At 39.3% G+C, this 13,712-nt stretch overlaps 1 protein-coding gene across 3 annotated transcripts in view; it reads left to right on the top strand.

Annotated features, from left to right (window-relative positions):
• Positions 1-13,712, top strand: part of LOC135233737 (guanine nucleotide exchange factor VAV2-like) — a 168,140-nt gene that overhangs the window by 126,371 nt on the left and 28,057 nt on the right. The window lies entirely within an intron of this gene.

Here is a 13,712-nt window from a genome sequence, read left to right as displayed (position 1 = left end):
ATTTAACTCCTGCTGGATTTTATCATTCACAACACGTTTGTATGAAAGGCCTAGTTTGCATGCAGAAGCTTTGCTTACATTGTATATGGACTTTTACAACTTGTGTTTTATACTTAGTGCAAACATCTACAGATTATTACTGTTTTGACCAAGATCTGGCTGTTGTTAGTTCTATATGTACCTCTTTTGTTAATAATATACTCCATCTTGGTGGTGATGGCTGGTGATCTTAAATGCACTTCCTTCCCACACTTGCGTAGCTTTTTCATAAGTACGTATCTAGCTAGCTAGCTAATGTCATGTACAGTCTTGCTGAATGCTTCTATAAAAATATCGACTACCTTATTTATTATTTGCAGAAATATTATTAACCACATTAGAAATGAACAATGAGTCCTGTAGCTAGTCAGCAAAGCCCCAGTTCGTCAGAGGATTTGAAAGCTTTTTCGGAGCGCACCCCCACGGGTTAACGTAATTTCTCTGCGTTTACCATGATCCTTCACATTTAGGTACCCAGTGTGCACACTCTGGTGCTAAAAGCCCTTGGTTAGACATGGCTGCGTTCATGAATTGGCTTCATGCACCATTGAGCAGCTTCCATAGGAATCCATGGAACCGATAAACAGAAGCTGGTTTCCAGTTCTTGTATCTCCATGTACACAACTGAGCATGTCTGTTGAGTGAAAAAATTGTACTTCCTGGTTCTGATGCACTCCCCATAGGTTTCTATTGGCGTTGCTGTCTGTACATTGGGCTGGCAGGTATGCCATCCTGCCAGGTTACACTATGGCAGGGCGGCATGTCCCATACCTATGCAGCACGAAGACTTTTCAGGGTTTTCGTCACAAATAACCACAATGACCACAGACTCTCAGCTCTTAAAAACATTAATTTCTGTACCTTCTGGCAGGCAGAATTCACAAACAACTTCACATGTCTGCACAATAGAGCCCCAAACCTAGGGGATTTTGCATTATTTCCTGCCTGTCTACATCATCACAGTGCTGCAAGCCCACAAACAATACCTCTCCCCATTGGACATTTAGTAACACTAGCCAATAAAAAATTCACATACACCCACAAAATTGAATTATATCTTTTTACCCAAGAAAATTCCCAGTCAGTACAGCTTGTTAGTTGGTGGCTCACTGGTAACATTGTGGCCTTAGGACCGCTGAGCCACAGGATTGAATCCCACCTAAGGCTCAGGCACAAATCTTTAATTTGTTACACACACTTATTTGCTACCTAATAATTGTCTATTGCTTTTAAACTATTGCTTTTGCAACTGTATAAATATTGTGCATCCTTGTGGACTTAGTGTATCTAGCCAGTCTTTCACTGAACATATAGATGGTATGTGATAATACAGTCTATCTACACGTTTGGTTAACCAGCTATGCAACTGCAATGTGAAAGTTTTCTAGCCAGCTAGAATATAGCCAGAGCTGAAACCGGAGCTGACTTGTGCTTACTGGGCTGCCTTCTTTAAAAGCACGAGCACATCACGGCATTAAACAACGTGTTTTTATTGCAGAGGCCGTTCATGGCCATTTCACTAGGTAGGTCTTTATAACTTCACTTATGCAATATTGACATTAAAATTACATCAGAATGTTCAATGCATAGGTTTAGCAAAAGTAACGCACAGGGAGCCGTATGCTTTTCATGATGGCAGGTTGATTGATTTTCTTCGAAAGTTACAACAGCTGACCGCCGTGGTGTTTCTACTAACAACTTTTTTTTACTTGGCTACTGTAGAAAACATTATTATCTCCAAATGCCACATTTCTAAATGAATGTTACCTCGCCCTGTTCTTTGTCTACCGACATACAAACAATTAGTACGTCCTGTAGTGTCTACAACACTCCTTTAAATTAAAAAAACATGACTCATTCATAATTATAATTAGTAGTACTCTCTGTGAAAGAAATACATTTATATACCAATTATTAAACACAATTAAATAATTCCTCGAACAACTTCACATTATCCTTCACTGGTACCATCTGGTTTATATACCGTTTAATAAAAAAACTTATCTCAGTCATGGTTAGTATATTTTCTTTGTTCAATAGTCTGTGATCATGTCAAACATAACCTAAATGGCCATTCTGCATAGAAAATATTGTTTAAACTGTTGAATTCAATCCTTTGTGGTCATTTCTTTGGCACTACTGTTATTTTCTGATATGCAAAGTTTACTGGGAAATATGTCTGTGCATGCTATCGTCCAATGTCAAGTGTTCTATTTGTCAGAGCTGTTATCTAGTTTTGCTTCTCAAATTGTCACGTAAGGTCAGTGATCTAGCTCAGAACGAGAGCAAAGAGGGGTCCAAGCTACAGCTAAACATATCAAGTAAACGTTATAAACACAAAAAGTTGACCTCAGAAGACAAAACTTAAAACGGAGCAGGAGAGAAGGGTACACAAATTGCAAGCTCAGGAGCTAAAGTTTAAGATTGCTGTTAATTTGTCAATGAAGGCACGTTGGATGGCCGTCAAATCAGTGATTACATAAAGTGGGGGGATTTCTGTTGCATTCCTGATGATGCCAGCCTCTTATACTTTGAATTGCGCCACGGCACCATTTGTCACAACCATTGTTTCATATGTATAGCAAAGCACTAGTGCTAAATGGTCAACGTTGGTCAGACTGTCAGAATTCACACAAGAATAACTGTAATCCACAAGTGTTTCTTAAAGGGTTACTTCGCATTATTACTCCCAGATCCTCTGTGCTACTCATCAGGAATTATATATTATGTGATAAAGTTGGCCACCCCAGTTACTTGAAATAATTTATGAAACATTAGGTAGCTGCATTGCTCTGGAATACAGCCTGTTTAATTTCTGTTAGCTAAGCCAATATTGTTTATTGTAACTTGGCCTAATTTTGATATTGGTACTTTTAATGGCAGGCCTAAATTTTACGAGTCTTAATGACTTATAGTGCTTTGTATGTGTGAGTAACTTGGTATTTTTGTATGTTGAAAACTTATTTTTCTTTAGGTTAGTATATACTCTAAGGGCTTACTGAACTAGCTATAATTTTAACATGCAGATCGATATTTACAGTGCTGCTGCTTTTGCCTGAATGCGTGAGCAACCAATGGCCGTGAGTGATCACTCCCTGCTCGTGTTGATCGACAGGAGGTCTTACCATTTTGCAACGTCTCATTATGAAATGAAAAAGAGAGTTTGGAAATAAATATACCATTCCGAAATACGTTATTTGGAAAAGTGTGATTATGAAATTTAAAAAGCCATTTGGAAACATGTTATTATGAAATAACATATAATCATGTTATTGTGAAAAAGGACAATCATGAAGTGACAATTATTTAATTAATTAAAAATAAAATGAAGCATTTAATCAATGGCCAATTTAATTATTTATTTATATGCTTCTTTATATGACTCCATATTTATTTATTTAATTATTTCATTTTGGCATGTTTAGTCCTCATATATATAAATGGGATGCGGTAAATGTCAAAAAGTTTGATGGATTGAAACCCCGCCCCTTGTCCCGCCCCCTGTGGTTTTAAATTTTTTATAGTCATCGTTTAATTTTTTATTTTTTTAAATTTATTTTAAAAAAATTTTTATAGTCATTGTTTTTATTTTCGGGGGGAGTCGTTTTTATTTAGGTTTGTTGGTTTTTATCGTAGCACATACGTTGATTTGGCTTATATTTTATTTTAATGGAAATGTTCGTTTTTAAAAGTAAAATAATCCATGAGGGAAAGTGTTGAATATCTTTGTGCTTTATAAACATGTTTGAAAAGGGTAGTTTTGTGTAAAAATGCTTTAGCAACTTAAAACATGTTATTGTTTTGAAACACCATCCACCAAATACCCGAAAAGGCAAATAAATGTGTTAATAGGGTTACATGCGTTAAAATGTTTAAAACAAGTAGAAATTATGTTAGAAAATTTGGTAGTTGGTTTGTAAAGTAAATTAGTTTATTAGTTAGATGAGGAGACAGCGTTGTGTTTATGAGTGTTAGTTTTGCATCAAATAGAATTTAAGAAAAGCAAAGCGTGTTAAAATTGTAAAACAATTGAAAATAGCAAATAGTTACATCTTAGAATTGTTTGTAAAGCAAATGCAAAGCGTGGCAGTTGTAAGTTATCAGGCTTAAGTTATCATGTGTGAAAAGAGAGTTTCTTTTTTTTAAAACTATGACAGCAGACACATTTAGAGACAGAAGACATTTAGAGAAAGAAGACATTTAGAGACAGAAACGAGCAAAACTTAGGTTATTTTCTCTGCAGAAAGCCTTCTTCGGATTGATGTCCGTAATTGTCGAGAGAGAGCGCAAAAAGTACCTTAACGTTTTTTGAAGGTTTCTAAGGTATACCTTTCAAAGGGAAACCGCTTTTTTACGACTGTTTCCCAGACTATACCTTAACAGTTGCCTTAAGGGACACTTTCAAAGGTACGTAGTAAGTTGTAGCTGGCCTTCACTGTGGTGCTGAAAAGTTTATCAATTGATGCCAAGCGAATCAATTGTCTCACTTGTAAAGGCTTATGAATGACGTTTTAATATAACAAGTGTTGTCATAATCATTTTACATCAATCTAATATTGCAGAAGAGGAAGCTATGCCTACTAAAGATAATCTGCTAATCTCTTTAAGAGTCAAGATGAGACCTTGTGATAGTTTCAATAAATACGTACATATAGGCTACAAAAGATAAAATAAAGAGCATCAATCGGGACATATAAGCCATAGTCTGGGACTCCTTGGAAGCCCAGGAAAAAGGATATAGGCTACATATGGGTGAATTATTTTGTTCTTATTGAAACAAAGGTCTAATGTTAATTTGTTTTTGTCACACAATATATAGGCAACTGTAGCAGCATATCAATATTAATTCTATACCGGGTATGCCTTATGAATAGGCCTACCTGTTAAAGTGATATGTTCATCCACCTTGATTTGCTGTTGGATAATCTTAAGTTTAACCAAGAATATCATTATTGGGTTGTTTACCGTAAAACAACATGGTGAGAAAGAAATGTTCTGTAATGTTGATATTTACCCAGTGCTATTTTGTTTTATATTGGCGGTGTGAGCTAAAGGAAGGGGATGTAGATCATTTGGCTATGTTTGTTCATTATGAGCCACCGTACCTGTATGTGTGTTTATGGCTAGGCCAATCAACGTGCTCTAGTTCCCTCTAGTTCGGTCATGCAATTAGATTCACTCAACGTTGGCTTTGCTCACACTGGTTTTATATTCTTAATAAACCGGCAGTTTATTCGAAGTCAGTGTGATCATTGACTCACACACAAACAAACTAATTTCAATTATTGTGTCAGGAAGGCTCACCAGCCTTCTTGACACGATAATTGAAAATCAGCTGAAGAACGACTGTCTGGGGTGTGAATATGACCACCCCAGCCAGCTGCAACACAGCTGTCTCTTCGAACCAGAGACATTCTACTTTCAGGCCAACTTTGACAAGCTGGTCGCCAAAGTGAAGGCATCGTGGCTGGGGTGCCTAATCTCCGAGGCGCTCAGAGTGTTTGGTCTGAAACCAAATCCTGTGCGTATAGAGGGCGCTGTTGACACAATTGTTTCAGAGCTCAAGGACGAGCCGTACATCCAGGAGAAGCTGCAGGAAATCAAATGGACAGACCTGGGGGCTTTCAGCGACCAGATTGTTGCTGAGGTTCGGAGGGATTTCTGGGAGATTGAGGGTGCCACGCAGGAAGACCTGTGGGGTGACGTGTCTGAAGACGGACGACTGTTTAGCAATGCTTCAAAGCTATGCCAAATAGTCACATGCATATGTATTTTGTGGCTTTTTTAGTTTTTAAATAATAATAATGATAATAAATGCTTTGGCTTTTTATATCTTGTGTCATTATTGCATTAGCTGTAAGGATGGATGCAGAGAAGTGTCTGAAGTCTGCTTATTATTCACCAGAAAACCCTGGTTCTTATGGCGGTAAAGAAGAAAGAAAGGGGTTTGCTGGAAACAGCAGGACATAGGATGTCTAACAAGAAAGTTACAGATTGGTTGTCTGGGGAAGATGTCTACACTTTACACAAACCCATCAGACTTAATTTCAAAAGAAACAGGGTTTTTGTGTGCAACATTGATTTACAATGGCAGGCTGGTTTAGTAGACATGTCAGGTTTATCTGTATATAACAACAATATGAAATTTATGATAGACATGTATAGATATATTTTCTGTCATGGTTCTGTGTTTCTGTTTCTGTTTTCCCTTTTTTGGGCTGCCAGATGGCGGCACTTCAGTTTTGTAGTTCAGTTCGTTTTCCCTTATTGCTTTTCCCTGTGTTTAATTTTATTATTGTTTTCAATTATTCTATTATTGTTTTTTGGGTTTGTCTCGTTATCCCTTCCCTCTCTGGTTTGATTGTGTTTTGAGTTCACCTGTGTCTTGTTATCTTCATGTCTATTTAAGTTCTTGGTTTACCTGACTCGGGTGCTGGTTCCTTGTATGTTTCCGCCTGCGTGTATGTATCTGCCTACTTGTGTGTGTTTTGCTTATGTTTCCTGCCTGTGTTCCGCCTGCCTGTATTCTGCCCTAGCTGTTTGTTCCTTGTGTCTTTAGTATTTTAGTCTAGTTTTTTTTCTGTTTTAAGAATTTGAGTTTTCTTTTGGAATTGCCCCTTGTGGCCTTTTGGTTGTTCTCTGTTTGTTTTGTAGTAAGGTCTTTATTTGAATCTATCCTTTTGAGTTTTGTGCGATTTCACTATGCGCCTGGGTCCTAACCCCCCGAAACCTGACATTGTCAAGGTTTGCTTGGGTTTCTGTTTTAAAGAACAAAAGCGGTACTGAGGTGGCTCGGGCCTTCTGAGAGATTCTTGCACAGGGGCGCAGGCCTAAAAAATTACAAACTGACAAAGGTACAGAATTTTTCAACAAAGGATTCCAAACGCTGCTGAAACAACACAACATAATGCATTTTGCCACGGGTAATGATGTGAAAGCTTCTGTGGTTGAACGTTTTAATAGGACCCTAAAAACGAGGATGTGACATTACTTCACAGCGCAACACTAGACGGTACATAGACGTTGTACAAGATTTGGTTCGGTTGTACAATAACAGCTACCACAGTACGATTAAGATGAAGCCTGTTGAAGTGAATGATGCTAACGCTTTAAAAGTGTTTAAACATTTGTACGGTCTCTTTCCAAAAAGGCCTAAAAAGCTAAAGTTTAAGTTTGAGGAGGGTGATACAGTCAGAGTTTCCAAAGTGCGTGGAAAGTTTGCAAAAGGCTATGAGCAAATGTATACAGATGAATATTTCACAGTTGCTGAAAGGGTCCACAGGATACCTCCAGTATACAGGTTGAAGGATTATGATGGTGAAAACATCGATGGTACATTTTATGAGCAGGAATTACAGAAGGTTATTGTGAGAAAAGACAAAACATTTAAGCTTGAAAAGATAGTGATGGAGAAGAAGCAGAAGGGTAAAAAGCTGGTTTTCGTCAAATGGGTCGGCTGGCCTGAAAAGTTCAACAGTTGGATACCGGCAAGCCATGTGGTTGACATCTAGGCCATATTGGCTGTAAGTGAGTCGAAAAGCTTACATGACCCTACAAACGCATTAGGTAACCATGGAGGCTACAGGTTTCTATGTTACTCTCCCGAGTAATGCATCTATGAGCATTTACCCTGACAACAAAATTTCAAACTATACAACCAAGTTTGCCAGACCTATTGAACTGTGCGGGACATGGGAGGTTGGCTTAGCCGAAATACAGTACCCACCTACAGTTCAATAACGTGATGACAACACTTTTTTTATACATACGATCATATTTAAAAAATCAGAAGAGCTCATGCAATTAGTACCGGGTATTACAAGAGTATCAGTAGTCTACTAAATGAAATGAACCACAATGTGGTACCCATGCTGGAAGGCCTTGAAATTGCATACGGGCATATAAAAAACAAAATTTACATCGTAAGCGAGCCACACATCACAATGGTGGCTGAAGGAAAACTAGCTAGGATGCTTGGTCTTGAACCAGGAGTCGACTTGACAGCTGTGAAATCGGTGGCGCCACACCCTGTTGATATCAGCGCCGGCTTCTACACAATGTACGTCTACACAGACGTTATCGATACCAACATGTTGGTGACAGCTTTGTACCCCTGCTACGAAATGTACATATATCTGGAGCAAACAACGAAATCATCACAATCTCGTATGAGAAGCCACACTACGTACCTGTGAGCAAGAAGCACATTGAAACATTACAATTGAACTGAAAACATAAGTACCAGAATGTAAATTTCCGTTACGGGAAAGTCATAGCAAAGCTGCACTTCAGACCGGTGAAACAGCATTATCACAAGTAAAAGATGGCTAGGTCTGGCCTGCATATAGATCCACACAGATACGTTGATTATTATACGGCGCAAGCGGGTAATGGGTTGCCGGGATTTAGTGGTGGGAGTGTTATGTATGGTGGGGGTCTTGGCGGTATTTTTCGAGGCTTATTCCGAATGGCTTTACCGCTACTAAAGAAAGGATTCAATATAGCCAAGCCCCATTTGGCCTCAGCAGCTAAGAACATAGCCAAGTATGTGATCACTAATGTTGTGTCAAGTCGTTTGAGCGCGGACGGTCTGTAAGGATCAGGGCTCATGGTGATGACGTGACGTAGACAGAAAAGACCTCCGGGGGGGCGTGTCTCAAACAGACCTAAGGTTAAAAAACAGAGAATGTCAAGCATTCGGCGCACAGTTGGTAAAAGCAAGAGGAAGGTGAAAAAGCACACAAAGAAGAAGAAGGTTACAAGGAAAAGTATATAAATTTTAAAAAAATGGCCTACATACACAACATGTCAGAGGAATGCATGAAGTCGGAACTGGATCTTTTTGCAGTTCCGTATACACAAACTAGCATTGAGAAGAACGTCTATGTGGAGGTGCCCCCACTGTCAGCCATTTCAGACACAGGTCCTCTAGAGTTCTTTATGGCGGGTAATGGTGAAGATTACATTGACTTGAACGATACACTTTTATACCTTCACTGTAAGATCACCCGTGCAGGTGGTAGTAACTTCGCGCATGCTGACAATGTCGTGCTTATTACCCCCTAGCAACCATTTTTTCCCAAGTGGAAGTTTCACTGGGGGACCGACTGGTGAGTCAGTATAGCAATACTTACCCCTACCGAGCTGTTATGGAATGTCTACTGAATTATGGGAATGAGACACTGTCTAACCAGTTCACAGCCGGCCTCTTTTATAAAGATACCAGTGGACAAATGGAGGATACAAACACAGGGGGACACAACAAGGGTCTGAAAAACAGAGCCCTATACACCGCAGAGAACAAAACTTTTGAAATGCTCGGGCACATACACGTGGACATGTTTTTTCAGGCGAGGTTGCTGGGGTTTACAACAACAACCCGTTTAATTTCCGACACTATAATGCAGAGTTTGTGGCAATGTATGTTGATGGGCAGAAGTTTCTGGCTAAGCCATTTCAACCTGATTATCACAACAGTAGCGCTATTCGAGAGTATAATAGCCTGATCCTCGCTACCGGTAGACATTTGAAGGACCAGCCCTTGTTAATAAATCGTCAAGAATATACAAGCAGTTACATGCTTTATGCATTCAGTCTGTCCCCTGATGAAGGCTGCAGTCAGCATCATCCCTGATCAAGACGGGAAACATGCGACTGGAAATGAGATTCAGAAACGCGCTACCCAGAACCTTAAATTTGGTTGTTTATGCATGTTTCGACAATATCACTGAAGTGAACCAAAGGAGGAACGTGTTTTATGACTATTATTAATCATGAACTCCAGAGAACTTGCTGCGGTTTTGAGTAAAACCCATATACAGGAAAAGACTTTAAAGGGGTGGTGGCCTGCGATGACCTACCGGATAATAAACTGCATAATTTCCCCGCTTTGTACATTGTGAATACACACCCCCGAAATAAACCTGGAGAACACTGGCTAGCTCTGTATATGTGTGCGGATAAAACGGGTGAATTCTTTGACTCCTATGGAAACCCTCCAGACTATGGTTATTTCCCAGACAGTATCAATGCGTTTCTGCAAAAGAACTGCGATCGGATTGTTTACAACACTGTACAAGTGCAAGACCCGCTCAGCGCGACGTGTGGCCAGCATTGTGTATTTTACTTACACCACAGGGCCGAAGGAATCCCTTTTAGCATAATTATGTCATTATACTCGGATAATTTAATAATGAATGATGCAATGGTTTCAAAATATGTTGATAAAATATACCTGGATAAATGTGTGAAAAATATGCTATCATGTATACAGACTGTAAACTCCTTTAAAACCTTTAAAAAATGTAAGTAAGTAAGTAAAGAGACAAAAGATCCAATGTAAAATTTAATGTAATTTTATTAAAACAAATAAACATGAATCACAATTACATTTTTGTCACAGCATATCATTTATACTAAACGTTAAAAATCTAACCATGTTGAACGGTCTAAAACTGGGGATGAAAAAACAGGCTCTGGGATTTCATAGTCTTCTAGACTGTGTCTTCTTTCTTGAGCTTTCAGCGGCTTCCTGCTCGCTATGGAGGCCTTTGGTAATTTTTTGTGCGAGCTTATCATGCAGCGTACACCATGATTAGGTATGACAGAAAGAGGCATATCAATTGTAGCTAAAGCCTCAATAACTTTTTGCCACCCCAGGGGTCGTCTATCATCAGCAACCTTGTGAGGCGCTGTAATGTTCTTTATTAGATCCAACATATGCAAACTGCTTACAGCTTTACCCTTGAAAACAAACTCTCCTTTGTCGGTCCAAGTTGTAACATTTCCAGATTTAGACATTTTGTCTAAGACGTAGGTCGCGTTTTTTTTTCTTCTAGATGGAACACTTTCTATAACATCTTGAACCAGTGTGGTATCTTCAGTACTGGTGACACCACTAGAGGGTGTTTCACCATCTTTGGCTTCTGATTCTGAACCCCCATCAGTGGGAAATGATAATGTTAATTGATTTGTTTTCACCTTGCTTGACAAGAGCTATGAATCTTTGTAAAACAGCCGTGTACAGCTTTGCCTTCTCATGAGGCCCTACATCAGTCCTTGCTAAGATGTTGCGTATGGTTTGATCCAATTCATTTTCAACAGTTTGACGGATTGGCTCTGGGGTATAAGTGAGATTCTTTAATTTATCCAGAAGGAATCTCCCCTTTTGATTAATGACTTTCTTCTTCTTTTTGATTGAGTTTTTTTGTTAGCAAGTAGTTTAATCCCCGATCATTGTTTCCTTAATTTTTTCAGCTGTGTATCCGTTAGGGGTATATTACCGCATAAAACATTGAGAGCTATTTCACAAATTGTGTTTATGAGTTCCGGAGAAGCAGACTGTAAAATGGCACGTCTTTGCTGTGCATTGCCTTCAAATAGAGCTTTTAAGAGCTGCCAGTACCGTTTAATACTTTTTCTTTAGCACATAAGCCACAGGCCACTCTGGAGGGTACAAACCACTTCTGAGGCGAAACTGTTCTGGTGTCTGTGCTTTTAAGTCCACCAAAAGATAACCGTAAGGGTTTCTGGTCGCATCTTCAAAAGCTTCAAGGAAAAACTTTGAATGCCTAGGATACATTTGCCGAGCTAAAACGTTAACTTGCATTTTATCTTGAGGGTTTTTTAATGAAACAATATAGTTTTCATTAAGATTTATTGTGCGACTCTTTTTACCCTGAAAAAAAAGGTTTTGTACTAAATATATAATGCTCAAATTTATGTGGTGCGTATACTTGGTAAAAGCTTTTTCCACCTCTGGGCTCTCACTGGCTGCTTCCATTAGGTTGTCAACGATGATCAAATTAGTTTTGTGTAAAGGAAGCAACGCTTCATCGGCCAAAGATTCAGGAAGTCCTTCTACAAATTGTACATTCTTTATTTTACAAAGCAGTTCATCGTACATTGGTTGCCAGCATGAATAAAACCAGACAATACTCTGTGGTACGGTGGACAAAGCATGAGATGCGTTTTCTAATATCATTTTCACAAAGACAATTTTACCACAATTTGATGGTCTTGAGATGATGCATAAAAACAGATGTTGAAGACAGCTGTCAAAACCCTCATCCCCAAACACTGATTTAGAAGCCATATGGTAAGGTTGTGAAATCGGGGAGCAGGACCCTTTTGTTGTACACTATTCTGAATTTTTTAGAAGCTGAACGGTTGCTGAGTGAGAAGCCTTTCTTACACCTAACAATTTGCTGTGTGCTTGTGACAGTTTCGCGGGGTGGAGCTTTTGGGTTACGTACATGATGACGCACCAAATCTGTGAGGGTCCCCCTCGACACAAATTTAACAGTGTGGTCATCTGGATCCAGTTCGCTTGTCAGCTCCCCCAAAAAGTCCCCGAGAGGAGGTACCCAGTCTCCCAGCCGACTCACAAAGATGACAGAATCTGTATCGTGCTACAGAACCCTGTCAGGCAACACGTTGCTGTATTTGGGCGGTTTTGGGAAAACCTTTGCATGTTTCCACTGGACCAGAGCCACGTCTTCTGTAAGAACTGAAAAATGTGAGACATCATACTCATTTGAAAACATGTATTGCAGAAACTGTTCGGGATCCTGGATCAAGGTCGTGTTTGGCTGATTGGTTCTCTGCTCGAATTTACCCCAAAGACTATTTAAAAACAGTTTTGATATCTGTCTTTTGGCTTTGTTGATCGAAATATTGTTTGGGTCTAAGTGGATGCCCTCCTTCTCTCTGGACATATTCCGCCTTGTCAGTGTCATTGGACACCTAAGAGGGGTACCCAGAAGCTTCTTGTTTCCCCTTTAAATGCGTCTTAATGTAGTCACTAAAGAGAGAATCAGACCTCTCTGCCAATGCCAAACTTCAAAAATTTTGTGAATTTTGTAGCCTTTCTCAACAGCCTTAGCCAATTCGACGGTACACCATACACCTGTGAGAGAACGCAACTCATCAGAATGTTCACACCTACCTTGATGCTCAGATTCCGCACAAGTCCTGCAAAGTGGAAACATTAATTTCCCCAAAACCCTGTACGGTAACACTGGTAGGTAAAGCTGACCCTGACTTTGACCAGACCAAAATAGTCTTCGATTTGGTCAAAGTCCCGGAAGATTATGGTGGGGTGACCTGTAGGGTAAACTTTAATCTTGTTCACAAAAGGGTATAGACTAGTGAAATCAAAATAATATATTTGCTCATCTTCTTGAGCTTTGTAATGAAGGTTTAATGCATTAGTTTGACCGCCAAACAGCATCACACGTTCCAGACAATTTTGCATAATTTTTTTATTATTCAGTCATTTAAATGTATTTTAAAACGTATTTTTCTAAGCCTAAATTTCCCACTATAAAAGTTCACCCGAACTGTCTGGGCGTAGTAATGAGAACTGTCAGTTAGCCAGGGGTTAAATTGGGGGTGGACCAGGGTGGACGCGGGTGGACAATGTCCACCCATTTTTGGTAAATAAATAATTTTGACCGGCAGTTTTACAAATAACTATGACAATCCAGTCCATTTGTCGCAGACTCCAGTCCATGTGTTCCCTCTAGCCAGTCACTTGCTCAACCAATCAAAAATCTGAAGAAAAAAAACTCAGGAGGAACAATCGTTTATATAGACAGGCACAGAAAGAAAAATGTAAAAGAAATGAAAAATGTTTGGAAGCAGGCGCGGTAGGTAATTTCATTAACATGTAA

This window comes from Anguilla rostrata, chromosome 10, assembly GCF_018555375.3.
Source record: "Anguilla rostrata isolate EN2019 chromosome 10, ASM1855537v3, whole genome shotgun sequence".
Lineage (NCBI taxonomy): Eukaryota > Metazoa > Chordata > Actinopteri > Anguilliformes > Anguillidae > Anguilla > Anguilla rostrata.
This window is presented reverse-complemented; position numbering and strand designations above follow the sequence as displayed.